The sequence below is a fragment of the Nerophis ophidion genome, linkage group LG12, assembly GCF_033978795.1.
Source record: "Nerophis ophidion isolate RoL-2023_Sa linkage group LG12, RoL_Noph_v1.0, whole genome shotgun sequence".
Taxonomy (NCBI): domain Eukaryota; kingdom Metazoa; phylum Chordata; class Actinopteri; order Syngnathiformes; family Syngnathidae; genus Nerophis; species Nerophis ophidion.
The window spans coordinates 33963292-33991266 of NC_084622.1; the positions used below are offsets into that span (position 1 = coordinate 33963292).

Consider the following 27975-nt stretch of genomic DNA (forward strand, 5'->3'; position numbering starts at 1 on the left):
TACTGTAAAATGCTCATCAAATCTGTAATAAAATCGGCCAACCTTCATGACTGCACGTTACTCAGTAACATCCTGGTTATAAAAGCAATTCAGTGGTAAAGATTGTGAGTTTGTAAAATCAAAAAAAGTAAGTACTTTTCAAAGTTGGGCCTTCAACATTGATGCATGTATGTTGGAATGTAAGACATTGAAACAACATCAGCGTTAATCAACTCAAAACTGAAGTGTTGATTTTACACATTTGTAAAGTTTAATCGTAAATTGTTGTCAGAACTTGGAATATGGTGCAGTTTTGTGCGTGGAGTGTTCTCCCGAGATGCAAATGAACTGGACCGGACATGGCGTGAAGGTGAGTACATGATTTAATAGTACTATAAAAAAGTGAAGACAAAAGGCGCGTACAAGTCGGACACAAAAACTTGGCTAAGGAAAAAAAAAAGCCCTTTGACGTAAACTGTGGACATGAAACAAAAGACACTAACTGTGGCATAAATAAACAAAAACTTATTTGCGGTGACGTGAGCAGGGCAGCATGAACTAGGAAATTGCATGAAAGAGTAAACACGGCGTGAAGCAGAGTGGGAGTGAGCTTGAACAGAAGGATGACGCCAGAACGACCAACAGAAAATGACAGGCTTAAATAGTCTCTGTAATTAAAAACAGGTGCGAGAGTCCAACACGTGAGACAGGTGAAACTAATGGGTCGCCATGGTGACAAAACAAGGTAGTGAAAAAACAGGAACTAATGGAGTCTTGAAGTAACAGAACATAACTAAACTAAACATGATCACAAGACATGACAATGGCTTTTAAAATGTTGAGTATCTTGCCTTCTTTAAAGTTGTCTTTTTTTGCTACAGATTTACCTGACTTGGAATTCTACAGTAGCTAAAAATAGCCAACAATTCCGCAAATGCAAGTTACTCTACTACAGTAAATGAAACCTGCAGGGCCAATACAGACAGTATGAATCAGTGATCATTTTTATTTAAAAATCCTGGAGTTAAACAGTGAACTTGAATTAAACTTCTGCTAGTTTAAATGCTGATATGAATACAAAAGACATTAACGTCTTTGCCCAATTGAGAAACGACCCCGATCTAAATGTATATAAACACATTACTGTAGTAGCAACTAAAATATTTATTTGTGTAGAATTAACCGACAAGTTGCGCTCTTTTAGCACAGTGTGATCAATATCTGCAGTACTCCGAGGAATACTCGACCAAAGTGCATTTAAATAGAGTAGGAAACATCAACACCTGCCAGAACACTATCAGTGAAGCATCACAAACCCGAAAATGTGGTATTTCTATTATCAATCAATCAATCAATGTTTACTTATATAGCCCTAATTTACTAGTGTCTCAAAGGGCTGCACAAACCACCAAGACATCCTCGGTAGGCCCACATAAGGGCAAGGAAAACTCACACCCAGTGGGACATCGGTGACAATAATGACCCAGTGGGACGTCGGTGACAATGATGACTATGAGAACCTTGGAGAGGAGGAAAGCAATGGATGTCGAGCGGGTCTAACATGATACTGTGAAAGTTCAATCCACAATGGATCCAACACAGTCGCGAGAGTCCAGTCCAAAGCGGATTCAACACAGCAGCGAGAGTCCCGTTCACAGCGGAGCCAGCAGGAAACCATCCCAAGCGGAGGCGGATCAGCAGCGCAGAGATGTCCCCAGCCGATACACAGGCAAGCAGTACATGGCCACCGGAACGGACCGGACCCCCCTCCACAAGGGAGAGTGGGACATAGAAGAAAAAGAAAAGAAACGGCAGATCAACTGGTCTAAAAAGGGAGTCTATTTAAAGGCTAGAGTATACAAATGAGTCTATTTAAAGGCTAGAGTATACAAATGAGTTTTAAGGTGAGACTTAAATGCTTCTACTGAGGTGGAATCTCGAACTGTTACCGGGAGGGCATTCCAGAGTACTGGAGCCCGAACGGAAAACGCTCTATAGCCCGCAGACTTTTTTGGGCTTTGGGAATCACTAATAAGCCGGAGTCCTTTGAACGCACATTTCTTGCCGGGACATATGGTACAATACAATCGGCAAGATAGGATGGAGCTAGACCGTGTAGTATTTTATACGTAAGTAGTAAAACCTTAAAGTCACATCTTAAGTGCACAGGAAGCCAGTGCAGGTGAGCCAGTACAGGCGTAATGTGATCAAACTTTCTTGTTCTTGTCAAAAGTCTAGCAGCCGCATTTTGTACCAACTGTAATCTTTTAATGCTAGACATGGGGAGACCCCAAAATAATACGTTACAGTAGTCGAGGCGAGACGTAACAAACGCATGGATAATGATCTCAGCGTCTTTAGTGGACAGAATGGAGCGAATTTTAGCGATATTACGGAGATGAAAGAAGGTCTATTTATTGTAGTTATTTAAAAAGAAACTTGGTTAGAAGATTTCTGGATGTGTGGATGTACTTTTTCATTCAACAATACCGTGATAATAATAATAACCGTGATCGTTTTGGTCCCAAAACCGTAATATGAAATTTTCGCTTCATTGCACCCCTACATGGATGAAAAAAGTCGATTGAAATTATTCAAGCAGTTCCATTTCCAACATTTGCCAGACTTTTTCAGCAAAAAGTAAATCCCAAATAATGTGGGTCAAATACAAAAACAGATGTACCACTGTATTGTGTTCAACTTTAATTACAGAGAACAATATGGTGGTAAAAAATGCGGACTATAGGCTCACAAGCATTTGGGAAATTAAACATCCACAATGTAGAACAAGAACATTTGGTGGTCCGTAGATACGACGCTAACTGACAAACATAACACACATTTTGGACACCCTTGCTCAATGACTTTTTATGAGCTTAACTGGTTCCTTTTTCTTATATATATAAAATTGGTTAAATACTGAATGAAGTGACTTCAGGGGACTTCGGATTGACTTGAACTAAAGCGGTGTACTGACATTTAAGTCATGACCCATTTGAAGAGAACACTGAACATTACTGTTATACAGCCTTGCGTGACGTCAGTAACTGATTTCATTGCCAGGCAGCTTGCTTCACAACGCCAGGACGTCTATAAAAAGATTTTTGTCATGAAAAATTAATTTCAGCCTCACATATTACCACTTTCACAGCACTACATCAAAGTCCCGTACGTTTTGCAAGCTTACGGATGTGCTGTTAGTTAGCCCTTTTTCCACAATTTCTAAAAAACAATAACTTTTTAATTGTTGGTAATCTATGTGGTTTGGCAAAGGTATTTGGCCACCCATCCAAATGATCAGAATGTGTATAAAATCAAGCACTTAGCCATGGAGACTACAAACATTTGTGAAAGAATGGGCCGCTCTCAGGAGCTCAGTGATTTCCAGCGTGGAACTGTTATAGGATGCCACCTGTACAACAAATCGACTCGTGAAATTTCCACGCTCCTAAATATTCCAAAGTCAACTGTTGGCTTTATTATAAGAAAATCAAAGAGTTTGGGAACAACAGCAACTCAGCCACGTAAACGGACAGAGAGGGGTCAGCGGATATTCCAAAGTCAACTTTATTATAAGAAAAGTGAAAAGTGTGGGAACAACAGCAAGTCAGCCACCAAGTGTTAGGCCATGTAAACTGACAGAGAGGGGTCAGCAGATGCTGAAGCGCGTAGTGCAAAGAGGTCGCCGACTTTCTGCACAGTCAGTTGCTGCGGAGCTCCAAACTTCATGTGACCCTCTAATTAGCCCACGTACAGTACGCAGCAGTGACATGCAGTGAGGTTTGAGGTTGGGGAGGCACTGACCCACTAGTCAGATTTACAAACACACAGTATGAAGCTAAGTCACTGACCCACCTGTCAGATTTACAAACATACAGTATGATGCAAAGGCATCGGCTAAAAATCACAAAAACACACAGTATGATGCCAGTGATGTGCTGTCAAGGGAGGCAAGTGAGGCAGTGCCTCACCTGCCACCAGGTGGGTTAACCATGAAATGTTCCAAAACGAAGTAATAAAATAAAATAAGTTTTAATATTTCCCATTTTGGTTTATGCTTTCTGTGTGATTTTAGTGTGGTTCCTGTATAATTTGGTAATTTTCATGGTCAAAATCGCAGCAATGTTGTGTTTCCTGATCAAAACAACGCAGTAGACGAGAAGTGAGGCAGACACAGGCGGTGCCTCCACGGCTACACACAGTGTGTATTGGGCGTGCGTGCGAGGGGGCGCATGCTTGTTGCCATGTGGAAAAGGCAGGTCATGAGGCAGCAACTACCTCTGCCTCAAGGTAGGGGGCGATATATTGTCAACTTGCAGTTCAATGCCTCAGCAGTGCTCTGACTCGCCACACTAGGAGAAGTGGGGGCGCTCAAGCTAGCAGACACAGGTCTCTCCAGCAGAAGCCAGTCTTTTTTTTGTTTGTTTGACTGTATTTATAACAAAAACGGCATTTTTATTAGAGTAAGCCAGCGTTTGTGGGTGTTTTTTGTCAGATGCAAAAATATTGTTTGATTCTTGGAATTAAATTGAATTAAATGAATGTTTCTGCCAATATGGAAGATTATATACTGTATCCAAGATGAAATACTTCTCTAAACTGGACTTTAAGACACAATGAATGCGATCATACAAAGTATGTTTTCATGGAGGATAGCTATTGCTGCTTCAGATACAAATACAGAAAAGTAAGATACACTCACAATACTTAAATAAATAAATCAATAAATGGGTTGTACTTGTATAGCGCTTTTCTACCTTCAAGGTACTCAAAGCACTTTGACACTACTTCCACATTTACCCATTCACACACACATTCACACACTGATGGAGGGAGCTGCCATGCAAGGCCCCAACCAGCACCCATCAGGAGCAAGGGTGAAGTGTCTTGCTCAGGGATGTGACGAGGTTGCGCACGGCCACTCTCCCACTGCGCCACGCCGTCCCATGGTCAAAATCGCAGCAATGTTGTGTTTCCTGATCAAAACAACGCAGTAGACGAGAAGTGAGGCAGACACAGGCGGTGCCTCCACGGCTACACACAGTGTGTATTGGGCGTGCGTTATTTTGTTAAAAGCAAATGGGACCAAAAAAGTATTTAATAACAACTTTATCAAATACTTTTTGGACCCATTTATCATATCATAATATCCTTATGATAACATTTTTATGAAAGCGAATAACTCCCTTTTTTTCTGTAACTGTAATGTGCAACCTAAATCAACAATGACTAGAGCTGCACATATGAATTTAAGTAAAAAAAAAAAAATAGAAGAAGAAGAAAAAAAATAGTATGTATGCCTCACCAGGTGTTTAGTTCAACGCATGTCACTGGATTCTACAAAAAAATGTCAACACACTTAGCACACAATTAACACAGAACTGCAGAGCAGACACTAATATAATACTCAAATGTATATTCCTCACGCACTATTTGACTAAAAGAGTGCGCACTTGGGTTGGGCAGCACCTTGGTACAGGGGTTAGTGCATGTGCCTCACAATGCGAAGGTCTTGAGTAGTCCTGGGTTCAATCTCGAGCTCAGGATCTTTCTGTGTGGAGTTTGCATGTCCTCCCCGTGACTGCGTGGGTTCCCTCCGGGTACTCCGGCTTTCTCCCGCCTCCAAAGACATGGAGATAGGTTGATTGGCAACACTAAATTGGCCCTAGAGTGTGAATGTTGTCTGTCTGGCTGTGTAAGCCCTGCGAGGAAGTAGCGACTTGTCCAGGGTGTAACCCGCCTTCCGCCCGATTGCAGCTGAAATAGGCTCCAGCATCCCCCGCAACCCCAGAGGGAATTAGTGGTAGAAAAATGGATGGATGGATGGAGTGCGCACTTGCAGCACGCAATGATGTCACGTTATCGACGGGAAAATGCATTTTTTTAAAATATGATTTGCCTGAGCGGCAATGAGACCCCAAGAGTAACAAGTGGTAGAAAATGGATGAGAAAGGAAAAATTAAAAAAATACATTTTGGACGCTGGCTGGCCGTAGTTTTGGGACCCCCGCACTAGACAGTATAACTTAACTTTACTTGTAAATTAAGTTCATTCACCTTTCCATCTGGATGAAGAACTCTATGACTTTGTTGTGTGACCTCGGACTATGTTAAGGTAACGTGTGGAGTTCCCCAGGGTTCGGTCCTTGGCCCTGTAATCTTCAGCATCTACATGCTGCCGCTGGGTGACGTCATACGCAAATACGGTATTAGCTTTCACTGTTATGCTGATGACACCCAACTCTACATGCCCCTAAAGCTGACCAACACGCCGGACTGTAGTCAGTTGGAAGCGTGTCTTAATGAAATTAAACAATGGATGTCCTCTAACTTTTTGCAACTTAATGCCAAAAAAACGGAAATGCTGATTATCGGTCCTGCTAGACACCGACCTCTATTTAATAATACAACTTTAACATTTGACAACCAAATAATAAAACAAAGTGACTCTGTAAAAAATCTGGGTATTATCTTCGACCCAACTCTCTCCTTTGAGTCACACATTAAAAGCGTTACTAAAACGGCCTTCTTTCATCTCCGCAATATCGCTAAAATTCGCTCCATTTTGTCCACTAAAGACGCTGAGATCATTATCCATGCGTTTGTTACGTCTCGTCTCGATTACTGTAACGTATTATTTTCGGGTCTCCCCATGTCTAGCATTAAAAGATTACAGTTGGTACAAAATGCGGCTGCTAGACTTTTGACAAGAACAAGAAAGTTTGATCATATTACGCCTGTACTGGCTCACCTGCACTGGCTTCCTGTGCACTTAAGATGTGAATTTAAGGTTTTACTACTTACGTATAAAATACTACACGGTCTAGCTCCATCCTATCTTGCCGATTGTATTGTACCATATGTCCCGGCAAGAAATCTGCGCTCAAAAGACTCCGGCTTATTAGTGATTCCTAGAGCCCAAAAAAAGTCTGCGGGCTATAGAGCGTTTTCCGTTCGGGCTCCAGTACTCTGGAATGCCCTCCCGGTAACAGTTCGAGATGCTACCTCAGTAGAAGCATTTAAGTCTCACCTTAAAACTCATCTGTATACTCTAGCCTTTAAATAGACCTCATTTTTAGACCAGTTGATCTGCCGCTTCTTTTCTTTCTCCTATGTGCCCCCCTCCCTTGTGGAGGGGGTCCGGTCCGATGACCATGGATGAAGTACTGGCTGTCCAGAGTCGAGACCCAGGATGGACCGCTCGTCGGGACCCAGGATGGACCGCTCGCCTGTGTATCGGTTGGGGACATCTCTACGCTGCTGATCCGCCTCCGCTTGAGATGGTTTCCTGTGGACGGGACTCTCGCTGCTGTCTTGGATCCGCTTGAACTGAACTCTCGCGGCTGTGTTGGAGCCACTATGGATTGAACTTTCACAGTATCATGTTAGACCCGCTCGACATCCATTGCTTTCGGTCCCCTAGAGTGGGGGGGGTTGCCCACATCTGAGGTCCTCTCCAAGGTTTCTCATAGTCAGCATTGTCACTGGCGTCCCACTGGATGTGAATTCTCCCTGCCCACTGGGTGTGAGTTTTCCTTGCCCTTTTGTGGGTTCTTCCGAGGATGTTGTAGTCGTAATGATTTGTGCAGTCCTTTGAGACATTTCTGATTTGGGGCTATATAAATAAACATTGATTGATTGATTGATTTGTTGTAGAAGTCCTCCTTTTTCTCCTCTTCTTTGAGTTTTAAGTCTCTCTTTATCAATTGAGATCCACCTCCATTCTGGCTGCATTAATCTCATTTTTAATGTCATTTCTGATCACGTCACCAACTGCCATCAAATCATTCTGCATTCTGTTTGATGTGCCAGTAAACACAGTGGATGTTTTCAGGTGTTTACCCAAACGTTAATCTTTCTCTGCATGAGAATGCAATACGTCAGCATAATTTCCACGATTGGAGGAGTTTGCATTCTCATCGATACCACCAAATGCAAGCTACTGTTTTCCCAAACAGCAAGTGGCGCTTATCAGGTCTTTATTATCACACAATGTTCCTTTACATTGGCATTGTGGAGGCTGATATTTCAATCAATCAATCAATCAATGTTTACTTATATAGCCCTAAATCACTAGTGTCTCAAAGGGCTGCACAAACCACTACGACATCCTCGGTAGGCCCACATAAGGGCAAGGAAAACTCACACCCAGTGGGACATCGGTGACAATAATGACCCAGTGGGACGTCGGTGACAATGATGACTATGAGAACATGATACTGTGAAAGATCAATCCATAATGGATCCAACACAGTCGCGAGAGTCCAGTCCAAAGCGGATCCAACACAGCAGCGAGAGTCCCGTTCACAGCGGAGCCAGCAGGAAACCATCCCAAGCGGAGGCTGATCAGCAGCGCAGAGATGTCCCCAGCCGATACACAGGCAAGCAGTACATGGCCACCGGATCGGACCGGACTCCCTCCACAAAGGAGAGTGGGACATAGAAGAAAAAGAAAAGAAACGGCAGATCAACTGGTCTAAAAAGGGAGTCTATTTAAAGGCTAGAGTATACAAATGAGTTTTAAGGTGAGACTTAAATGCTTCTACTGAGGTGGCATCTCGAACTGTTACCGGGAGGGCATTCCAGAGTATTTAGTCTCCATTGTTCATTTCGAGCTAGATCAATACATAATATTCCAAACGTTTTGAAATAAATCTGACCGTGTATGTGGGCAGATGAGCTATCATGTTTTTCAAGGCTTCTTGGTAGGTTTTTCAGATCAGTATATCCCTTTTGGGACCAAACACTAGTTGAGAATAAAATCAATCAATCATCATAAATCAATTTTTATTCATATAGCCCTAAATCACAAGTGTCTCAAAGTGCTGCTCAAGCCACAACGACATCCTTGGTTCAGATCCCACATAAGGGCAAAGAAAAACTCACAACCCAGTGGGATGATTCAACGCCACACACTGTGTCATTAACAACTTCATCTAGCGACTGGGAGACTCGCAATTTAAACTATGTTCACATTTCCAAGCTTAACAAAAATCGGAGCAACAACTTGTATCTCAAAATACTCGTAGATTGAGGTACCACTGTACTTGAGTCATATTACTGTAATGGTACCTCATCGTCTTTTTTTTTTGAAGTGACAGTATATGTTAATGAACGTATTTATGATTTGTTAGAGTTTAGCCAAGGTCTCATTTTTATCTGTAGACTCTTACTTGAGTACAGTTTTTAATGAAATTCATTTTATGAAAGGAAAGTTTGGGCTCTGGGAAATTAGTTGCTGTGGATGAAAAAAGTTCCCTTGGTGAAAAGGAGGTAATAGTTGCTCATTTGTATTTTCTAAGAATCACAAACCAAAAATAAAAAAACAGCTTGCTTTGTATTTGATGTGACTTTCATAAACTTCGAGAACACCGGCATCTAAACATTTTTTCTCTTGTAATAAACTTCAGACAGGTATGACTATTTTGATAGCCGTTGTGAGAGTTAGATATTTTTAAGTGTTCTTTTTAATCCATAGTCATTGTTAAAACAGCTAGTGTTTTCCTATGTAGTGTGTCTTCTTGTGATCACCGTGCTTGTATCTTTTGTCTGCTAGTAAACTCGTGTGTTTCACCTTGAAGGCGCTGGAATGTCTATTGGGAGTATAATGTACTCCCTTTTTGTGGAGGAGGCCTTATTGGTTTAGAACAAAAAGTCTGTATTTCTTTCTGGTGGGAAGGGGCAGTTTTTGTACTGAATAAACTGACTATTACCATTAAATTTTTAGACCGCTTCTTGATGCTGCTATTGTAGCATAGTGAGGGCTGGTCTCCTAAAGCTTCAGTAAAACTTGATTGCTATTCTGTCTTGGTGGTCCTTCTTACTCAGCATATATGTCATCCGAAAGAATTTGAGATTGGCCATTGTCTTTTATTCCCTGAGAGGAAGACTGGTCAGACAGAATACCATCCATTATGGGTCCTCTCACTTACACTTTTCACATTTGCTTGTTTGGTCAACAAAATATTTAATCGTGTTTCTCAAGCCTCCTTTTCTGCCTTTATTCATGTGCCATTGAAGATCATGTTCTTTTTCTGTGTCATCGAGCTGTGACGGGGTGCAGTTGATGTGCTTGAGCTTTTTGCTACTGGTACTTATAAATAATACAATACACCTTGTTCTGTTGTAGACTAGCTGCAGCTACCAAAGTGATATGTGAAGACCTGCAGGCAGTTATTCAATGAAAACAAGGAAAGAAGAATACTGCGGGCATTTGCACACCGACCGTTATCATCACACCTTTGTCTCGTGATACTGTGTAATTGCTAGGTCGGTTTGGATTCAAGCGGTTTATTCGGTTTTGCCAAACGGCATGAGAGGAGACCATTCAAGGAAATCCAGAGTGCAAACCACGGACTATAGAGATGAAGAGTTATAAAAAGTTAGGCTTGAAGATAGATATAGTGTGAGCAAGACAGAGTGAGGGGGTAATTCTTTAGTGAGAAAGTGCTGAAAGGAAATTAAGACAAAACAAAGGAGCGCATACCAGTAATACAAAATGGTTATTGCTCCGACCATATAGTTAAAGCACCAGAAGTGTTGTGGCACATGCGCATTCTGCGTCTCCCTCCGCTGCGGATACAACCAGAAGACCCGCTGACAGCGCACTCCAGACACGCCCCCACGCTCATCAAGCGGACCACACCCACTCTCCGCCACAGCCGGCCGCAGTCCACGCCTGACACACCTGTGACTGATGACATGAGGGTGTATAAAGGGACCAGTGGACCAAGAATCGGGCAGGAACTTAGTTCTCAATTTACCTACAGTAAGCGATCAACCTGCTTTATGCAATCCTGCTCTCCCTGTGTTCTGTCTCTCCGTGTTCTCAGTGTCTTCTCCCGTGTACCCGCAGAACCCGCCGTCGCCTGCAAAGTGAGCTGTGCGTCTCACTCTTCCCCGGATTTCCTTTTTCCTCTGATTGCCTCCTTCGTCCCTCGACTCCTCGCTCGCCCCTGGACTCTGACGCCTTTCTCTCGCCCCCTGCTCCTGCCGGCCCATGGACTTCCTCGCTCCTTCGCTCTCGCCAACACTTGTGGTAAAACGCTCCAATTAAATACTTCACATAGTCTTACACCATACACACTCTTGGGTTTTTGACACACACACCATTCTATAGTTCATTAGTATTGTCTATATTATTGTTTCGTATTCTCATTATATATATGTACATATATATTAGTTAAACATAACAAGAAGAATGGACAAACAAGTTGACTATATATTCTTAATTGTGTTTTACTGTGTCCGTTAAACCGTATCCAATTATTTTTACAATCCACAAAGCTCACTGAAAATTATATACTTTTGTTTTTGCTCCCATTTTTCATGCGTTAAACTTAAAGATCTACAACTATTATTATTACCACAAAAGACCTATTCCTCTCAAATATTGTTCACTATTCTGTGTTAGTGAGCAGTCAGTATCTGGTGTAATCACCATTTGCATCACACAGTGCAACACATCACCTTCGCATAGAGGTGATCAGGTTGTTGATTGTGGGCTGCGGAATGTTGGTCCACTCCTCTTCAATGGCTGTGCAAAGTTGCTGGATATTGGCAGGGACTGGAACACACTGTCGTATACGCCAATCCGCAGCACCTCAAACATGGTCAGTGGGTGACATGTCTGGTGAGTATGCTGGCCCTGCACGAACTGGGATGTTTTCCGCTTCGAGGAACTGTGTACAAATCATTGCAACATGGTGCTGTGCATTCTGATGCTGCAACATGAATTGATAATGTTGAAGAGGTTCATTTAGCTTACTGATGTGTATTTATAAATGGTTGAGTTATATAGGCTAGTAAGGTAAAGTTTTGTACCTGTTTGTTCCTGTACCGTTTATACCCCCAGGTGGGAAGGAACAATCCATATAACACGTGACAGATGACGTCACGCTAACATCACGTGACACCTCTGATGAAGGCTGCAGAAGCAAGGTAGCCCAAACTTGTCAGGTACAAAACTTTACCTTACTAGCATATATAAATCAACCATTTATAAATATGAGTTGATATTCTCACGGATCTTGTCACGGTATTTCTGTGCATTCAAAATGCCATCAATAAAATGCACTTAAGTTGGTTGTCCATAACATACCCCTGCACATAACATTATCCCAACCCATCTGCCCTGAACTGTGAACATCGGGATTCATGATGAATGAATACTATATGCATACTTGCCAACCTTGAGACCTCCAAATTCGGGAGATGGGGATATATATACCGTATATAAATAATCTGTTCATTAATGAGTATATCCATTCGGCCACCGTGTTCAATGGATAAGTCTGATCTACAAAATTTGCAGGCAGCATACCGCTTTCCCTGCGAGCTGTCCTGGATCAATCAATCAATCAATCAATGCTTACTTATATAGCCCTAAATCACTATTGTCTCAAAGGGCTGCACAAACCACCACGACATCCTCGGTAGGCCCACATAAGGGCAAGGAAAACTCACACCCAGTGGGACATCGGTGACAATAATGACTATGAGAACCTTAGAGAGGAGGAAAGCAATGGATGTCCAGCGGGTCTAACATGATACTGTGAAAGTTCAATCCATAATGGATCCAACACAGTCGCGAGAGTCCAGACCAAAGCGGATCCAACACAGCAGCGAGAGTCCCGTTCACAGCGGAGCCAGCAGGAAACCATCCCAAGCGGAGGCGGATCAGCAGCACAGAGATGTCCCCAGCCGATACACAGGCGAGCAGTACATGGCCACCGGATCGGACCGGACCCCCTCCACAAGGGAGAGTGGGACATAGAGGAAAAAGAAAAGAAACGGCAGATCAACTGGTCTAAAAAGGGAGTCTATTTAAAGGCTAGAGTATACAAATGAGTTTTAAGGTGAGACTTAAATGCTTCTACTGAGGTGGCATCGCGAACTGTTACCGGGAGGGTATTCCAGAGTACTGGAGCCCGAACGGAAAACGCTCTATGAACTGAAATTGTTTTTTCCAATCATTTTGGAACTTGCAAGCGTACTTCTTACTCGTCGTCGCCATGTCTCTGTCATGTCTGATCATGTTTTTGTATGGCCGTACTACCCTGAGCATCCCCAATCTCGTTAGTTCTCGAAGCTAAGCTGTGTCTGGCCTGGTTAGTACTTGGATGGGAGGCTGCCTAGGAATACCAGGTACTGTTTGACCTTTGGACTCCTTAAGTTCCTGTTTTTTTTTCACTCCCTTGTTTTGTTTCCATGGTTACCCATTGGTTTCACCTGTTGCTCATTTGGACACACGCACCTGTGTACATTTTTCATTGCTGTCATGCTTGAACTTGGACTTGGGTTGTTTTCCCGTGGTGCGAAGCAAATGGAGTGGAAACGGCGTGAAGGTAGGTACATATTTAATTGATTTACTTATAACAGGAATAAACCAAAAGCGCGCACAAGGGCGGAAGTACGAAAACTGGGCTATGAAACAAAAGACTAGGATAAAGGCTGCAAACTACAAACATGAAACAAAAACACTTGCGCTGTGGCATGAATAACAAAAACGTACGTGGACAAAATGAACAGCATAGCAAGGCGTGAAGCAGATAATTGACGGCGTGAAGGAGGTGATGTTGCCAGGACGAAGTAAGAAACAGAATGGCTTAAATAATAACTGTGATCATAACAAACAGGTGTGAGGGCTGAGGACCGGGGCGTGACATGGAGACAAGGTGGAAACTAATGAGTTACTATGGAAACAAAAACAAACCAGGAAGTGCCAAACAGGAAACAAGTGTCCAAAAAGCAAAACTTAACATGACCAAAACAAAACATGATCTAAAGGCGTTCTTCTGCTTTGTCTCTTATGTTTTTGGACATTACTACTTACTGTAGTTTTGAAGCAATGCATGATGGGAATCCGGATGTTATGTGTCAGTGTATTAATGTGCCGGCTGGAATAAACACAGGCTGAGAAATAGATCCGTGCCTGCCTACTTTATGGGTTATACATAAACCTTTGGATAACGGCGAAATATATAATAGTCTCCTTTTCAGGTGAGAGAGGACACTAAAGGCAGTGCCTTTAAGGCACACCGCCAATATTGTTGACCGGGTGGAAATTAGAAATTTGGGAGAACGGTTGGTCCCGGGACATTTTCGGGAGGGGCACTGAAATTCGGGAGTCTCCCGGGAAAATCGGGAGGGTTGGCACGTATGACTACATGTGTAGCATACAATCTATACCATGTGCTTGTGGTTTACGACAGTGAAGTGTGGCACCATAAAGGAGTTTTGTCGCGCCTGTTAAAAATTATTGTAGATATAATTAAAAGCTGTGTGAGCACACAGTTGAGGACGTGCGTCCTTGGACATAACAATAATCAATCAATCAATCAATGTTTATTTATATAGCCCCAAATCACAAATGTCTCAAAGGACTGCACAAATCATTACGACTACAACATCCTCGGAAGAACCCACAAAAGGGCAAGGAAAACTCACACCCAGTGGGCAGGGACAATTCACATTCAGTGGGACGCCAGTGACAATGCTGACTATGAGAAACCTTGGAGAGGACCTCAGATGTGGGCAACCCCCCCCCCCTCTAGGGGACCGAAAGCAATGGATGTCGAGCGGGTCTAACATGATACTGTGAAAGTTCAATCCATAGTGGCTCCAAGACAGCAGTGAGAGTCCCGTCCACAGGTCGCCATAAGGGAACAAAAGTAAAATGGTAACATGACAATGGTCCAGTGGCTGGACACGTTACATTTTATTGGTCAGAAACCCAAAATAGCGCTGCCAATGTTGGACTCTATGTCCTCTGTCTGGCTCTCCAGAACATAGTCTTGCCACTGCTGATTATACTAAAAATTGTTCTGGGCATAGGGCAGCACGGTGGAACCGGGGTTAGTGCGTCTCCCTCACAATGCAAAGGTCCTGAGTAGTCCTGGGTTCAAATCCAGGCTCGGGATCTTTCTGTGTGGAGTTTGCATGTCCTCCCCGTGAATGCGTGGGTTCCCTCTGGGTACTCCGGCTTCCTCCCACTTCCAAAGACATGCACCTGGGGATAGGTTGATTGGCAACACTAAATTGGCCCTAGTGTGTGAATGTGAGTGTGAATGTTGTCCGTCTATCTGTGTTGGCCCTGCGATGGGGTGGCAACTTGTCCAGGGTGTATTCCGCCTTCCGCCCGATTGTAGCTGAGATAGGCACCAGCGCCCCCCATGACCCCAAAGAGAATAAGCGGTAGAAATGGATGGATGGATGACGTTAAATAAATAAATGATAAATGGGTTGTACTTGTATAGCGCTTTTCTACCTTCAAGGTACTCAAAGCGCTTTGACAATACTTCCACATTTACCCATTCACACACACATTCACACACTGATGGAAGGAGCTGCCATGCAAGGCGCTAACCAGCACCCATCAGGAGCAAGGGTGAAGTGTCTTTCTCAGGACACAACGGACGTGACGAGGTTGGTACTAGGTGGGAATTGAACCAGGGACGCTCGGGTTGCGCACGGCCACTCTCCCCACTGCGCCACGCCGTCCCAAACGTTAAAGTGCATCCGTTAGTGGAGGCTCCTCTATGGGGTCTTGGGGCACGAGGAGGTTACCCCCTTTACTATTGTTACCCCAGGTGGTCCTTGGTAATGGCCTAGTACCTGACTGCCCCCTAGCCTGGGATACGTTGAAGACCTTAACGGCGGAGCAGGCGGAAGACGGTAGATTTAAGAACTATCACAACGGCTGCGATGCCGGAAGGAGGCTGACGCACAAAAAGGGTCCCCAGTCATCTGGGACTCCATGCCACTGGACCCTGACCCGATTCTGTCAAGGATCGTGTGGTGACTGTCTGTGCACCAGTTTCCCCATGTTAGACTAAGTCCCGCACAGGCATCCTCCATAAAGGGATACCCCCCTATCAGGAGGATCGTAATATTCGTTTCGAGGGACCGCCGATGATGATAAAGATACTACAAATTATATAACAGCATTAGCAGTATGCACATAGGCAGGGTATCAATCCCAAACTACTCAAATTTCTTTGATAAAGTTTCATGCAAAATAGCAGTACGCATCATCCATTTACCCAACTGTTTTACCAATTACATGTTGGGCCTGAGGCTTCAGGGTGGCAGAGGGGTTAGAGCGTCTGCCTCACAATAAGAAGGTCCTGAGTAGTCAGAGTTCAATCCCAGGCTCGAGATCTTTCTGTGTGGAGTTTGCATGTCCTCCCCGTGACTGCGTGGGTTCCCGCCGGGTACTCCGGCTTCCTCTAACCTCCAAAGACATGCACCTGGGGATAGGTTGATTGGCGACACTAAATCGGCCCTAGTGTGTGAATGTGAGTGTGAATGTTGTCTGTCTATCTGTGTTGGCCCTGCGATGAGGTGGCGACTTGTCCAGGGTGTACGCCACCTTCCGCCCGATTGTAGCTGAAATAGGCACCAGTGCCCCCCGCGACCCCAAAGGGAATAAGCGTTAGAAAATGGATGGATGGATGGATGTTGAGCCTGAGTCAGTTTGGAAAAAAAATCTCAACTCTTACTGCCTGAAATCTCAAGTTTTAAAAACAAAACGTAATTTCCTTCTTTGAGATACTAATCTTTGTGTTTTTTTTGATGTAGTGCATGAACAGCAGATCTAGAATAAAGCCAATGAAGCTGACTAGAAATTAGAGGAACCATAGAGTCCTGATAAAATTTCCATGACAAGTTCTTCTGATGTATTTTTTGCTCCTGAAAATGAATCTGGTAGTCATTTCCCTTAATATCAATTACTTTTTGAGTAATAGGTAGATCACTTTTTTTTTTTTTTCAACTGACTGTATTTGGAACACACCCTTTCTCTTGCCAAACTCAATATGCCGCCCCTGTTGATGTGACGTCATTTACATTCCCACGCATAGACTAAGTGTGAGGATCGGTCACTTCATTTCTGTTTGTTTCCTTGTTTTTGTATTTAGGTCCCATCAGTGCACTTAAGATGTGACTTTAAGGTTTTACTACTTACATATAAAATACTACACGGTCTAGCTCCATCCTATCTTGCCGATTGTATTGTACCATATGTCCCTGGCAAGAAATCTGCGTTCAAAGGACTCCGGCTTATTAGTGATTCCCAAAGCCCAAAAAAAGTCTGCGGGCTATAGAGCGTTTTCCGTTCGGACTCCAGTACTCTGGAATGCCCTCCCGGTAACAGTTCGAGATGCCACCTCAGTAGAAGTATTTAAGTCTCACCTTAAAACTAATCTGTATACTATAGCCTTTAAATAGACTCCCTTTTTAGACCAGTTGATCTGCCGTTTCTTTTCTTTTTCTTCTATGTCCCACTCTCCCTTGTGGAGGGGGGTCCGGTCCGATCCGGTGGCCATGTACTGCTCGCCTGTGTATCGGCTGGGGACATCTCTGCGCTGCTGATCCGCCTCCGCTTGGGATGGTTTCCTGCTGGCTCCGCTGTGAACGGGACTCTCGCTGCTGGATTGGATCCGCTTTGGACTGGACTCTCGCGACTGTGTTGGATCCATTATGGATTGAACTTTCACAGTATCATGTTAGACCCGCTCGACATCCATTGCTTTCCTCCTCTCCAAGGTTCTCATAGTCATCATTGTCACCGACGTCCCACTGGGTGTGAGTTTTCCTTGCCCTTATGTGAGCCTACCGAGGATGTCGTAGTGGTTTGTGCAGCCCTTTGAGACACTAGTAATTTAGGGCTATATAAGTAAACATTGATTGATTGATTAATTATTTTGGTTTCCACTTCCTGCTTGTCACGCTGAGCACTGTGTTTTTTCCTCACCTGCCGTTGATGGGCAGCGAGTCCACACCTGCTGCCAATCAACGTGCGTCCTATTTAGGCCTTGTCTCGAGCAGCCGTCAGCGCTCAAAGATCGCTCTATGTTGTGGAACGTTTATGTGCAAGACTGCTGCATTTCTGTTGATGATAATTTGCAGGTTCCCGTCATGCGAGTTCCTCACAGGTCTGGGAGGAACTCGCATGGCTGCAGTTTTTTTTTTGCTCAGCGTGACAAGCAGGAAGTGGAAACCAAAATAAGAGCACTGATGGGAAGTAAATGCAAAAACAAGGAAACAAACAGAAATGAAGTGACGGATCATCACACTAAGAAGATAAAGCCATATAAAACTTTTATTTTAACCACTTGTTGCATGTTTTTGTCACCCTGATATGATTAACATTATGAGCAAAAAAATAAGTCTAAAATAATCGCCATTTTTGGGGACTTTCGTGCTCGTCTATCCCCTCTTCCATAAACAACATGCTCTTCCTCAAGCATCATGAGGAAAACATCGGGGGAAAATTAAGCAAAAGAGAATACTCGCTCTCCATGCGTCCTGGAGATTAGAGATGTCCGATAATATCGGCCTGTCGATATTATCGGCCGATAAATGTAATGTAATATCGTAAATTATCGGTATCGGTTAATTAATGACTTTTTAAAACGCCACTGTACGAAGCGGTACATATCCGGTAAAACACATATTCTGGACTGAAGCTGTGTGCCTTCATTGTTTTTGTAGCTGTTGTTTTGAGGCATGTTTAAAAAATAAATAAAAAAAATAAACTTTGTGAAAGTCAAAGTATAGTATTTCACATAGTTGTAGTGGGTATTAAAGTTAAAGTACCCATGATTGTCACACACACACTAGGTGTGGCGAAACTATTCTCTGCATTTGACCCATCACCCTTGATCACCCCCTGGGAGGTGAGGGGAGCAGTGAGCAGCAGCGGTGCCGCGCCCGGGAATCACTTTTGGTGATTTTACCCCCCAATTCCAACCCTTAATGCTGAGTGCCAAGCAGGGAGGTAATGGGTCCCATTTTTATAGTCTTTGGTATGACTCGACCGGGATTTGAACTGACAACCTACTGATTTCAGGGCGGACACTCTAACCACTAGGCCAGGGAGAGCATTTCCTAAATTCCAAGCTGCTGTTTTGAGGCATGTTAAAAAAAATAATGCACTTTGTGACTTCAATAATAAATATGGCAGTGCCATGTTGGCACTTTTTTCCATAAATATAATTGAAGTTGTTTTCTAATTTTGGAAAACTTTGTTTTTGATTGATTGAAACTTATATTAGTAGATTGCACAGTTCAGTACATATTCCGTACAATTAGACCACTAAATGGTAACACCCGAATACGTTTTTCAATTTGTTAAAGTCGGGATCCACGTTAATCAATTCGTGGTAAAGTTACATTGTTTAAGGCAGGGGTAGGGAACCTATGCCTCTAGAGCCAGACGTGGTTCTTTTGATGACTGCATCCGGCTCTCGGATAAATCAGAGCTGACATTGCTTAACACGATAAGTAATGAATAATTCCACTTGTAATCATAGTGTAAAAATAACATTCAAAATATACAATATTCTCAAGCATATTTATGTTCAAGAAGTTGCGTTAATGGTAAGAATTAATTTATTTATTGTTGGCTAGTGTTGGGCTTGCCCTCCTGGGGGTTCATCAGACCACCAACCACCGACATGAGAGCCTGTTTTAGGGTTAAAATATATATATATTTTTTCAATTAGTCTCTCAGTTGCTTTCATTCGCCCTCTGGCTCCAGCCCCAACCCTGTCTCTCCTCCTGGCTGCTGCTTATAACAGAGCGACAGGTGATTAGATAACAAGGCCCAGGTGGGCCGTCTACGCACCTGTCGCTGATTTCGAGGCCGGTCCTAGCAACATCCTGCTTTGCTGCAGGCCCGCAGGCCACGCCCCCTCCACAGTTAGCTTCAGAATAACAATGTTATTACAAAGAATAAGAGTCCTATTATTCTCTGGAAATGTTGGTCTTACTTAAAAATGCACGCGTTTAGTTGTGTTCAGTGTTAAAAAAAATATTATATGGCTCTTAGGGAAATACATTTTAAAATATTTGGCTTCTTGGCTCTCTCAGCCAAAAAGGTTCCCGACCCCTTGGTTTAATACATCCAGCGGGGCATCACAACAAAATTAAGCATAATAATGTGACAATTCCACGACTGTACATATCGGTATCGGTTGTTATCGTAATCGGTAACTAAGAGTTCAATCAATCAATCAATCAGTGTTTATCTATATAGCCCCAAATCACAAATGTCTCAAAGGACTGCACAAATCATTACGACTACAACATCCTCGGAAGAACCCACAAAAGGGCAAGGAAAACTCACACCCAGTGGGCAGAGAGAATTCACATCCAGTGGGACGCCAGTGACAATGCTGACTATGAGAAACCTTGGAGAGGACCTCAGATGTGGGCAACCCCCCCTCTCTAGGGGACCGAAAGCAATGGATGTCGAGCGGGTCTAACATGATACTGTGAAAGTTCAATCCATAGTGGCTCCAACACAGCCGCGAGAGTTCAGTTCAAGCGGATCCAAGACAGCAGCGAGAGTCCCGTCCACAGGAAACCATCTCAAGCGGATCAGCAGCGTAGAGATGTCCCCAACCGATACAGGCGAGCGGTCCATCCTGGGTCTCGACTCTGGACAGCCAATACTTCATCCATGGTCATCGGACCGGACCCCCTCCACAAGGGAGGGGGGGACATAGGAGAAAGAAAAGAAGCGGCAGATCAACTGGTCTAAAAAGGAGGTCTATTTAAAGGCTAGAGTATACAGATGAGTTTTAAGGTGAGACTTAAATGCTTCTACTGAGGTGGCATCTCGAACTGTTACCGGGAGGGCATTCCAGAGTACTGGAGCCCTAACGGAAAACGCTCTATAGCCCGCAGACTTTTTTTGGGCTCTAGGAATCACTAATAAGCCGGAGTCTTTTGAACGCAGATTTCTTGCCGGGACATACGGTACAATACAATCGGCAAGATAGGCTGGAGCTAGACCGTGTAGTATTTTATACGTAAGTAGTAAAACCTTAAAGTCACATCTTAAGTGCACAGGAAGCCAGTGCAGGTGAGCCAGTACAGGCGTAATGTGATCAAACTTTCTTGTTCTTGTCAAAAGTCTAGCAGCCGCATTTTGTACCAACCGTAATCTTTTAATGCTAGACATGGGGAGACCCGAAAATAATACGTTACAGTAATCGAGACGAGACGTAACAAACGCATGGATAATGATCTCGGCGTCTTTAGTGGACAAAATGGAGCGAATTTTAGCGATATTACGGAGATGAAAGAAGGCCGTTTTAGTAACGCTTTTAATGTGTGACTCAAAGGAGAGAGTTGGGTCGAAGATAATACCCAGATTTTTTACAGTCACCTTGTTTTATTATTTGGTTGTCAAATGTTAAAGTTGTATTATTAAATAGAGTTGGACAATATCGGAATGTCGGATATCGGCAAAAAAAGCCATTATCGTACATCTCTACTGGAGATACATTGTAAACATTTTACAAATTCTGTTTAATCACGTTAACTGGCAAAAGAAACCTTGTTAGCCGACCGGACAAGCTCTGTTTTAACTCTCTACCCATCTAAAGTTAAAGTACCAATGATTGTCACATACATACTAGATGTGGCGAAATTATTCTCTGCATTTGACCCATCAACCTTGATCCCCCCCCTGGGAGGTGAGGGGAGCAGTGGGCAGCAGCGGTGCCGCGCCCGGGAATCATTTATGGTGATTTAACCCCCAATTCCAACCCTTGATGCTGAGTGCCAAGATACTTAGTGCAGGCGTGTTATCACCTGTACAAAGTATCCCGCCATACTAATTTACCCCTCCCTACATAATACTTGCTAGTGTCATCAAAATAATACATATATTTCATAAGCAACTTGTCAACGGCATACAAAGAAGAATTATTCATAGCCTGTCATGATCCGTGGTCCGGATCTCACTCTGGGTGTTTGTTTTGGTTACCACGGGTGCTAATTGGTTTCACCTGCCTCTGATTAGTGCTCGGCACATTCACCTGCTGTTGAGCTATTTCTTCACGTTGCTCGCCACGGTCGGGGTGGCTTCATTGTTTGCGGTATACAATTGTTACGTTTTGACGTTCCTGAATCTTGCTTCTGTGTTTCCTGTGCTAAGTTTTGCCTTAGTTTCCTTTTTGCTTGTTTTTGGTTTGGTTATGATTTATGATAAATAAATAATCTCCTACCTCACGCTGTCGTCCCGAGCTGTCCGTTCTGCATTCCGAGAGAACCAACTTCGCAGCAAGCTGCACCCCCCCGATCAATAGCCGATTTACAATAAATTGAAACATCAACTCAATCTGTTTTCTTTCATTTTTATTCATATTATTCAAACATTACATTTCACAGTTGAAATGCAGTACCATTTGACCCTCTGCAACATTGCACTTTAGTCTATTTATGAAAGTAAAAAATAAATAAATCACATTTTCAGCAAATTTTAGACCCTTTCAAAAGCATTGGCGCACTAATACAATCAATGCGTGATTATTTTTAATTTCTCATTAAAGGGTTTGGTTAGTATTTTGCACAGATTAATTGATTAATATCATTTTACTGTTAATAGTGTAACAATGCTTTTTAAGGCAGGGTTGCAAAACTTATACTGTATTGCAGTAATTATTTACTTGGTTTGCTCCAACATGTCCTGCCCAACAGCTGCTTAACACACATTTAATATGTTTCAGTGCAAATGATTCAAAGTAAAAAACAAAATAAACAACATAACAGCAATTGAATGTGTGCATCCATCACACTTTAAAAACACTCATTTTGTTGTAAGGAATTAGAAGGTAAATGTCGCCTTGAATATACTGTACACTTTCAAATATACAACTGTGTTTTAGTGCAAATCCCACAAAGTCCTACTGTGCACCAAAGCGAAGATGTACAGAAGCAGGGCCCGCTTTGAAACCTTTCTGAACAGAGAGAGGGCTTACAAATGTTCATTCGCATTCGACAACAGTGTATTGCATCTTGAAACAAAGGATTTATTGTAAGTCAAAAATAATAGTATGCAACATATCACATGCTTTATTAGCTGAGTCATGCAGAAGTTGAAATCAATTTGTAAAACAAATTCGATTTCTCCTTTCAGTCACAGTTTTGGACAAGCAGACGTTCTCCTTGAGCCGTGCATTTTACTTTGGTGAGTTCCAGTTCTCCACTTGCTGTCGATCTTTCCTACATTCCTATGGTCTTCCACGTATTGCAGTTCTCTAAAGTATTGCACAATTCACTTTGAAGAGGGTCAAGCAATAAGTAAAAACAAACACAATTCACACACCCTTAAGGAGTAATTATTTATAATGAATGGCATTACACATGAGCAGTATTGTTTTTGTTTTTTTTCTTCGTATATTGAAGGAATACGTCCGAATCTCCCAAATTTCTAGTTCTAAAACAGATGCTAAACACTTACTGACGTACATCAAACTAGGACAACATTTTGAAGATAAGAATGGCAGTGTTTAACTGATTTGTTTATCACTTGGATTTAATGCTGTCATGATGGCCAGAGTCTCGTTTATTCAGTCTACATTATTCATAACTGTATTGTGCAAAAATGCAGTAATGCTGTTTAAGTCAAATTCAAAATGTATATCCTTCAATTTCACATGAAAATTGACACAACTGTATTTCTAGCTACATGTCAGGCCTGTACACAACATGAACTGTACATGTGTTGGAGCAGGGGTGTCAAACTCATTTGAAATCCGGTGCCACATGGAGAAAAATCAACTCCCAAGTGGGCCGGACGGATACAATTAAGGCACGATAACTTAAAAATAAAGACAACTTCAGATTGTTTTCTTTGTTTAAAAGTAGAACAAACACATTCTGAAAATGTACAAATCACAATGTTGTTGTTTTGTTGTTTTACACTTACATGTTGCGGTTAGTAGTATTCTATTTTATTTGTTGCTATTTATAATTTCTGAATAAATTAAGTAATAATGTTCAACTCACTGGTGTTAATTTTTAATCTATCAAAATGAAAAATATGATATCAAAATCAAATGACAGGATGTTATTTATGTAGTTTGCTCATTTTCCTCGACTGGAGCACTAACATGGTGGGGTTTATTTTATTTTTACATATGTAGCATCATCTACAAAGACACAAAGAATTGCTATTGCGACATCTTGTGGACACATTTAGAACTGCAGTTTCTTTCATTAAACATTTTTGGCTCATTATTTTACTTAGCAAACTCATCCCGCTGGCCGGATAAAACCTGTTGTGGGGCCTGATCAGACCCTCGGACCGTATGTTTGACACCCCTGCGTTCGATATAAACCTCCCAAAGCCCACTGTTACGTGCGCCACACGTAAACCCCTGTCCAGGTTTTCATTTACTTTTTACTTATATCACAGGTATCTTTCCTGCGCTACCTCCAAGTTTTAGCTCCTGGGCACCGCCCGGCTGCCCAATTAGACCCTACATAAGCAATAAGGGAAATAATCAGTTGATTATTTGGGGCATACGTGCACTGCATGTAACACCGATGTACAAAACCCAAAACCAGTGAAGTTGGCACGTTGTGTCAATTGTAAATAAAAACAGAATACAATGATTTGCAAATCCTTTTCAACCTATATTCAATTGAATAGACTGCAAAGACATGACACTTAAATTTTGTTATTTTTTGCAAATATTAGCTCATTTGGAATTTAATGCCTGCAACATGTTTCAAAAAAGCTGGCACAAGTGGTAAAAAAAACTGTGAAAGTTGAGGAATGCTCGTCAAACACTTATTTGGTAGATCCCACAGGTGAAAAGGCTAATTGGGAACAGGTGGGTGCCATGATTGGGTATAAAAGCAGCTTCCATGAAATGCTCAGTCATTCACAAACAAGGATGGGACAACGGTCACCACTTTGTGAACAAATGCATGAGCAAATTGTCAAACAGTTTAAGAACAACATTTCTCAACAGGTTATTGCAAGGAATTGAGGGATTTCACCATCTACGGGCCGTAAAATCATCAAAAGGTTCAGAGAATCTGGAAAAATCATTGCACATAACATTGAATGCCCGTGACCTGGGTCCCTTTAAGCGGTACTGCATCAAAAACCAACACCACTGTGTAAAGGATATCATCGCATGGGCTCAGGAACACTTCAGAAAACCACTGTAAGTAACTACAGTTCGTAGCTAAATCTGAAAATGAAAGTTAAAACTCTACTATGCAAAGCGAAAGCCATTTATCAACAACACCCAGAAACACTGCCAGCTTCCGCTTTGTATCAAAGTGGAAAAGTGTTCTGTGGTCTGACGAGTCTACATTTCAAATTGTTTTTGGCAAATGTCGACGTTGTGTCCTACGGAACAAAGACGAAAATAACCATTCATATTGTTATAGGCGCAAAGCTGGCATCTGTGATGGTATGGGGGCTTATTAGTGGGTAGATTCCTCATCTGTGAAGGCACCATTAATGCTGAAAGGTACATACAGGTTTTGGAGCAACATATGTTGCCATCCAAGCAATGTTATCATGGACGCCCCTGCTTATTTCAACAAGACAATGCCAAGCCACGTGTTACAACAGTGTGGCTTCATGGTAAAAGAGTGTGGGTACTAGACTGGCCTGCCTGTGGTCAAGACCTGTCTCCCATTAAAAATGTGTGGCACAATATGAAGCCTAAAATACCACAACGGAGATCCCGGACTGTTGAACAACTTAAGCTGTACATCAAGCAAGAATGGGAAAGAATTCCACTTGAAAATTTTCAATTTTTTTTTTACAGGCGTAAAAATGCCCCCTGTGCCATTTTTTTTAAACTGTGTTGCTGCCACCAAATTCTAAGTTAATGATTATTTGCAAAAAAAAAAATACATTTGTCAGTTTGAACAGTAAATATCTTGTCTTTGCAGTCTATTCAATTGAATATAAATCGAAAGGGTTTTTGCAAATCATTGTATTCTGTTTTTATTTACGATTTACACAACGTGCCAACTTGACTGGTTTTGGGTTTTGCATAATTAAAGTTTCTCAATGTATTTTCTTCTGGCTTGATTCCATATTTTCATTGTAGAATCCTCTGTTACTAAAGGCCAACTTACCCTCAATAAATCTTAACACCTAAAATAATTCTGAACTTAAGTGTCAACATTTTCTTCTCTTACATACAAAACATTACACCCACTCTCTTTGCACACACACCCGGATATTTGTTCACAGTATTGTGTGTAAAATAATAAAAATGTTCACTTGTGTACAATTGCAATAAGTTCAATCTCAGAGGAACAAGTCTCTTCCACCAGCAGGACTTCTCTCTCAAAGAAAGACTAAAGTGCTCAAGCCCGACGTGCAGAGTGTGCACTTACTATAAATGAGAGTCGTTATATACTTGTTCCAGTTAATATAAGGAAAATAAATACATAATCTGCACAAAGATGTTCATTTTTTGCATTTTGTAAATACGATTATGCGAATAAGTCCAAAAAAATAAATAGCCCGATATGGCGGAAGAATGAAAGTCATGTAGGGTGCGACGAAGGGTTGGATGTGTTGTGGCCTGAAGAAAGAAATACAAAAAGTGTTACATTAGGGCCAGAATTTTGTACTTAAAAAAATAAACATTGAAACTGAAAAATAAAGTTTTGATGTTGAACTTTTACAAATATATCAGTGTATCCAAAATAAAATAAAGTAATTGTTTTTCACTTTGAATATATTACGATCAACTCTTTTTTTTTTTTTTAAACAAATTACTTATTTTCATTTTTCACTTTTATATATTTTGATATTGGAGCTTTTTTTTCCAGATTGATTTTTTTTTTTTCTCAGATTCTTATTTCCTGAGAGGGGTTTGAAATCGTTAGACAGCTTAGTAAAAGTAAAGGGACTATCTGATCCTACCCTATAACTCAATAGATAGATAGATAGATAGTACTTTATTGATTCCTTCAGGAGAGTTCCTTCAGGAAAATTAAAATTCCGGCAGCAGTGTACAGAGTTGAGATCAATTTAAAGAAAAAAGTAAAAAGTAAATAATGGGGGTTTAAAAGGAAACAAAATGGAGAAATATTACAAAAAGAATAAAAACAATGGGAATAACAATATAACAGTAAAATAAGAATATAACAAGACAAAGTAGGCAACAAGACATTATACATTTTTTCTGCAAAATAACAAAACAAGCTTTGCTTTTTCCCATTAGAGGTTGTTGCCATAGTGAGACAATAGCATTGTTTAGCTACATTTTTACAGAATGGGTAGTTACTTCTTGATCAGGTACTGAACCCGCTTCCTCTGCAACAAAAGAACCATTACACTTCCAGGGATTAACTGAAGAGTTGGTGAATCCTGCCTTGTTATTTATTCTTTGGTGACAGAACAGAATAGGACTAAAAATATGTTTGCTCTAAAATGTCATTCGTTTATTATATTGATATTTACAAACTGTTTTCGATTCTGTCTGTAATAGGGGAGAGTTTTTGCCCAGTACCGGACTCATACTTTTGTTTTTAAATACGACAATTCTGTTTTTAAAGACACTCTGCCTATAGAATAGAAGGAATAGTCAGATTTTACTGTTTTTTAACAGTATCGACTTTCAATACTTTGGTTTGTGTTCAAATATGTTGAGGAATGTTATTGTTTAGAAAATAGAAAATGTATGTTTTGTATTTAACATTTAAGACTGAGTTTAAAGGCCTACTGAAATGAGATTTTCTTGATTAAGCGGGGATAGCAGGTCCATTCTATGTGTCATACTTGATCATTTTGCAATATTGACATATTTTTGCTGAAAGGATTTAGTAGAGAACATCCACGATAAAGTTTGCCACTTTTGGTGCTGATAAAAAAAGGCCTTGCCTTTACTGGAAGTCGCAGACGATGACGTCACAAGGGTGAGGGCTCCTCACGTCCTCACTTTGTTTATAATGGGAGCCTCCAGCGGCAAGAGCTATTCGGACCGAGAAAACGACAATTTCCCCATTAATTTGAGCGAGGATGAAAGATCTGTGGATGATGATATTGATAGCGAAGGACTAGAAAAAAATGATAAAATAAAATGAAATAAAAAGCGACGGCTCCGGGCAGCGGCAGTGTCAGCGTTTCAGATGTAATTAGACATATTTACTAGGATAATTCTGGAAGATCCCTTATCGGCTTATTGTTTCAATAGTGTTTTAGTGAGATTGTAAA

General features: G+C 41.8%; 1 protein-coding gene across 2 annotated transcripts in view; it reads right to left on the reverse strand.

The window, feature by feature from the left end:
* Positions 1-27975, reverse strand: part of hsf4 (heat shock transcription factor 4) — an 83727-nt gene that overhangs the window by 3364 nt on the left and 52388 nt on the right. Inside the window, exon 13 of one of the 2 annotated variants that reach the window (XM_061917422.1) lies at positions 22149-26338. The exons of the other annotated variant lie outside the window; for it this stretch is intronic. The gene's annotated coding sequence lies outside the window, so the exon portion shown is untranslated. Of the gene's footprint in view, positions 1-22148; positions 26339-27975 lie in introns of those variants that run through there. 2 annotated transcript variants of the gene reach the window in all.